Raw genomic sequence first — 5542 nt, forward strand, 5'->3', positions numbered from 1 at the left:
CAGAAGTGTAATCTCCAGCTCAGGTTAAGACGTCATATCCCGGTAATTTTTCACAATCTTCAAAACTATGACGCGCATTTCTTGATGCAAGGACTAAGCAGCTATCCGGATCGCAGGATCCAGGTGATCGGGAGGAATATGGAGAAATGTATCTCTTTTTCTCTCGGTCACCTGCGATTTCTGGATTCTTATCAGTTTCTCGCAGCATCCCTGGATTGCCTCGTGAAGTCCATGAAACCCGGTGATTTCATTAACTTGAAGAAATACTTCGACAACAAGAGCCATCTTCTCCTGCGCAAGGGGTGTTACCCATATGAGTATATGGATTCTTTCTAGAAGTTTGACGATCCGGTGCTGCTCCCACGAGAGGCCTTTTACACCCCTCTGGGGGAATCAACATATTTCCAGTGAAGACTATCAGTATGCACACACGGTTTGGAGAGAATTTCAGCTGAAAGATATGGGTGATTATCACGACCTCTACGTTAAACAGATGTTATTCTTGAACTCCAAAAGAAAAGTCGTTTTGTCTATACCGTAAATTTAACCTAGGTCTTCTTGCAAACCGGGCAAGTGGGCTACACACCATGTAAACCGCTAGACATGACACTCTGCCTTCCTCTTATATACTATCTCCACTATCAATCTTGAGTACATTTGGTATGTTATTATGATTAAAACATGATTTATAATAGTTTCATTATTAAATGCCATATCTCATTAAGAATGCTATAAAATTTTAGGTTTCATATATTTAGAAAAAAATCGCCAAAAATATATTTTTTAAATACGTAGCTTGAAGGGATTCGTCCAGATCTTACATTAATATTTTTGAAAAAGATTAATTATTGAATGATTAATGATTCATTTATAACTTAACATATATACAGTGTACACAAAAGCACTGTTTTTCAAAAAGTTTAAAAAAACCGTCATAGGGAAGGAACGCCATTAGCGGAAAAACGCTTGAAACGGGGAAAAAACCTCGATGAATATTATAAAGAGTTGGGACCACTAAAATAAGTCGTACTAAGCGGGATCTACTTTAATTAAAAAATGATTGATCTCAAAATATTTGGAGCATCGAAATTTCGGGTGATTTCCGTAATTCAAATAAAAATGAATTTAAAACGTCAGATTTTAATAGAATTTCTTTAAAAAAATCTTATATAATTTGTATAATCACTGAGATTATAGCCCATATTAATTTCATTTTTTTAGCTACCAATGAATAAGGAAATTTATATTGATTGAATAGTTGGCTGGGATACCTAAAGGTCGCTCCAAAAGTGATTTCTTGAGAAAATAACCCCAGTACGCGCGTTCATATTACTGTGTCATTTGAAAAAGGAAAAAAAAATGTGTATGGCGGCCACTGTTTCAATGAAAAAAAACACGAAAATCCCAAAATGTAAACAATGCAATTCCATAGTCGAGTCGTTTACTTCATCTAGCAATCCAATCAGCATCAAAGAATTCTGTCGCCCACCGCCGCCATCCATATTTTTATGGGCATCTATTTATCAGCCACCTCGTTGGGCATTTTGTCTGTTGTGGCTTTGTATTTGTATTTGTAAGTGAACATCGCCAGCTGAACTAAGGATCGTTTAATCCACGGACGGTGATCGAAAGAGAATATCAAATTTCATTTGAACCCCAACCAGGGTTTAGACGATCCATGGTTTGATACACTGCACTGTGAATAGCGCCCGGAAACTTTGCACTGATAATTATAACATTGATCCGGTGCACACGTTCACATCCCCGGGATTGGCCTGGAACGCCTGCTTAAGAATGACCGGTGCCAAGCTGGACTTGATCACTGACCCAGGCATGCACCCTCTTCCTGGAGAAGGGTATCAGGGGCGGCGTGTTTGTCACCTCCTGGCGGTATACGAGGGCAAACAACCCGTTGGTGCCCGGCTACAATCCCAGTGATCCAACCAGTTACATCATGTATTATGATAGAGTTTTATTTACAGACACCGATTCATTTTTATATTTTATTGAAACCGATTATATTTACACAGACATGCTCGACGAAATCCACAAGTTCGACACGTCCAATTACTCCCGCGACCATCCTCTGTTTAGCCTGCGAAACAAAAAAGTGGTGGGTGTCATGAAGGACGAGAACGGTGGTGAACCCGTTGTTGAATTCGTCGGTTTGCGTTCGAAAATCTATTCGATGATAACAGCAGTCGCAGAAAAGAAGACAGCGAAAGGGGTTGTTTGCGCTGTTGTAAAAAAAAGAGCTTAAACATCAGGATTACCTGACTTGTCTACGCAAACACACCTTCATGAAAAACGCGATGATGAAAATCTCCTCCGAAAACCATAAGCTGCAGACGGTTGCTCTGAGGAAAAAGACGTTATGTCCCCGTGATGATAAGCGATATATTTGCGATGATGGCAATCAGCGCATATGCGTATGGCCATTATGCGCTCCGTTAGTGTACATTGTGTAAATATTTTTTCTCTTATATATTTTTTATTATAATTTTCTCGTATTGTAAATAAATTGATTCGCATAAAATGGCTCTGTATTTTATTGCTCCTTTGTTTTATTACAGCGATTAATTTGCGATGAAAAATTTTTAGGAAAAAAGTTTAATTTAGACATAAAAAAAAAGTAAGAACGGCTTGTGGCTAAATTTTTTGTTATTTCTAAAAGCCCGACGGGATAGTTGAAAAACGATAATTTAATGACGTTGAAATTTTCTAGGATGCATGGGGGTGACTGACGTAAGAAAAAAAGTTTAATTTAAGAACGACCCTCAATAAAAAATTTAATTTGGGAAAGATCACAGCGCCATCTAGTGAGCCTTATGGCGTCGAAACAGGTGCGGAGCATCCATAGTTCCAGAACCGCTAAATCTCCCCTGCTTTGCATGTTATTTTGCGCAATACAAAAGCATTAATGAGTCAAGTCGATTCGTTGTCACAAGAAGATATGTTGAAATGAACCAGTCCTCTTACCTTGCCAAGCTTGGTTGACGATAATCCAGAGATATTCAAGTTGCAATTATGTCGTCGGAGACCAAGTGTTTGAACGCATGCCTCCCGGATGAAACTTGATTGGCTTCCAGAGTCGAGAAGTCCCCTGAATGTGTGAGCTTGACAAATTTTATCGAACCCTTTGACGATGGCCGTCGGTAAGATGACACAACTGAAAATCGATGTCTTCCTTGTATTAGAGAACTGTGACGTAAAGACTGAAGTCGTTTTGAGAGTCGTCGTGATATCGACATCCGCTTCATGCAGTAGTGTGTTGTGTGAACCGTTGCATTTTTTGCAGTGTCCTGCAGAGCAACTCCGAACCATTGTGATGATCCCAAGCAGTTGAAACAAAGTCTGTGCTTTTCGACTGTTGCTTTTCTAGCTGAAACACTCTGATCGAAGAATTTCGAACATCTGAAGGTGGAATGGTTTCCTTTGCAAACCACACGTGCTAGAAACACCATGATTTATCAACACTGATTTTCGTGATTCGAATGAATTCGTCGGGTAACCTTGCGTCTTCGACTTGACTGAACCTGATCATTTACTTGTGCTGACAGCTGTAAGTGCACGAGCTCGATTGTCAATAAATTCTCGCCATTCACTGAAAAGGAAAAGTTTCTTATCCCCCTGCGAATGAAGAGACCATTGTCGCAAAAGATTCCGGATCCAGTTTCTTGGACGGGAAGTAGATCAGGATACCGTCCCAATGTTGCACCGGTTGCTGGAGCGATTGTAGAGCTTCCAGGCATTGATTTGTGGTATCTAGAAGCCGACGCACAGTGGTGCGTTTTGCGAAAAACGTGGTCAAAACATTTTACTCGCCTTGAAATTTATTGCATGTTCTTGAAAATTCTTTGGAACAATAAATATTATGCTTTTTTAACGGCAGGGCGCAGAATATATGATTAAAGAGATTTTAAGGATATGAAATGGATAAAATATGATAAATTTTTGCATTATGGCTATTGATTAATTGCGATAAAAAACAGCATGGATTTGTTCATGATATCTCATCATCATATATATGACATTTGAATTGCAATAACATGTAAGAATATTGCTGAGATGCATTAAAAAACTTATAATAACAAAAATGCTGCATAAAAATATTAAGAATTAAAAAAAAATTAAAACCGGAAGTTAAAATAAGCATAAAACGTTATTTAAACACAGAAATTTATGATGAAAGTTTGTAATGGATGGAAAAAATGTTTCTGGTCGTGGTCTGAGTGTAAAATCTTATGGTCACTACTATATATTAATTGTGTATCATAATATTATAATCATAATTATGATTTATTAACAACTAGCTATAATAGCCGGTGTTGCCCAGGTTTTCTCAACATACTGCGAGCATTGAAGTGACAAACAATTGTAAAGGAATAAACATGTCTGAGGCGCATTTTTAGGGAACCACGGTGAATAAAGTAAACATTCCGATAGTCATTGTTGAGACCCAAGTACCATTCTTACCTGACAATTTCGGGCATTTTACCTGTTTTGTCGAACTTTTACAGTGGCCTATCGTTCAAGTCGGGTCCTGTTTCGTTTACGAGTATATGTAAAATTTGGTAACGATCGATCTAAAATTGTGGATTTGTAGAGAGAACATATACACAGACAGATACACAGAAAATATATATATATATGTGTATAATTGTGTATATATATATGTAGATATTGCTGAAATAGTCAAAACTAATTTTTGATTAATGAAGACATTTTGCGGTAATCTTAAATTTTTTCTTCGTTGTTTCCTTATGCTAAATATGAATGGATCATAAAAAATTATTAAGAGGCCGTTCAAGTATTACGTAAGCAAATTTTTATCCATTTTTGACCCCCCCCCACCTCCCCGTCAGCAAAAGTCAGCAAAACGCTGACCCCCCCCCCCCCTTGTCAGCAAAATTTCGTCATCAGCTCTGCCCCTCTGAATCGTCACTCATATTTTCATAAAGGCTGGTTGCTGACGTAAGCATTATCCAAACCCCCCCCCCCCTGTCATCAAAAGTCAGCAAATCGGGAACAAACCCCCCCCCCATCGATGATGACGTAATACTTGAACGGCCCCTAATTGATGCATCACACATCTTGAGAATTTTTTCGAATTTATTTAAGTTTTTGATGTATGTGCGCTGTTTCTTTAATGAACCAGTTATTGTCCTTTTTGTTCTTTTATTAGTCTCAGTAAATTCTGATATGTGTCCACCACCGATTCTTTTTGTGTACAGTACTTCGCAGAAAATGAGAACGTTCGTTAAGATCAGTCAAGATTTGCAATTCATTTTTTTTACGTTTTCTGTGCACCCTTCAAATTTTACTTAATTTAAAACGTCATTCTGTGTCATTTTTTTACGCGATTTTCCAAATCGGCATAAAATGCATTGCTGCCTAAAACTTGAGCTATGATCCTTTGGTTGTTATATTTACACTTTATTTACAACTGGATAATATTTACACAATACAAACGGGGATGCTGGTAGAGGAAAATGTGGCCCGTGTATGATGAGACGCAGACACGCGCAACGGTGAGTGAGAC

The sequence above is a fragment of the Pholcus phalangioides genome, unplaced genomic scaffold (genome assembly GCF_987345545.1).
Source record: "Pholcus phalangioides strain wild (caught in Gottingen) unplaced genomic scaffold, Ppha-v1.0 ptg000009l_1, whole genome shotgun sequence".
Classification (NCBI taxonomy): domain Eukaryota; kingdom Metazoa; phylum Arthropoda; class Arachnida; order Araneae; family Pholcidae; genus Pholcus; species Pholcus phalangioides.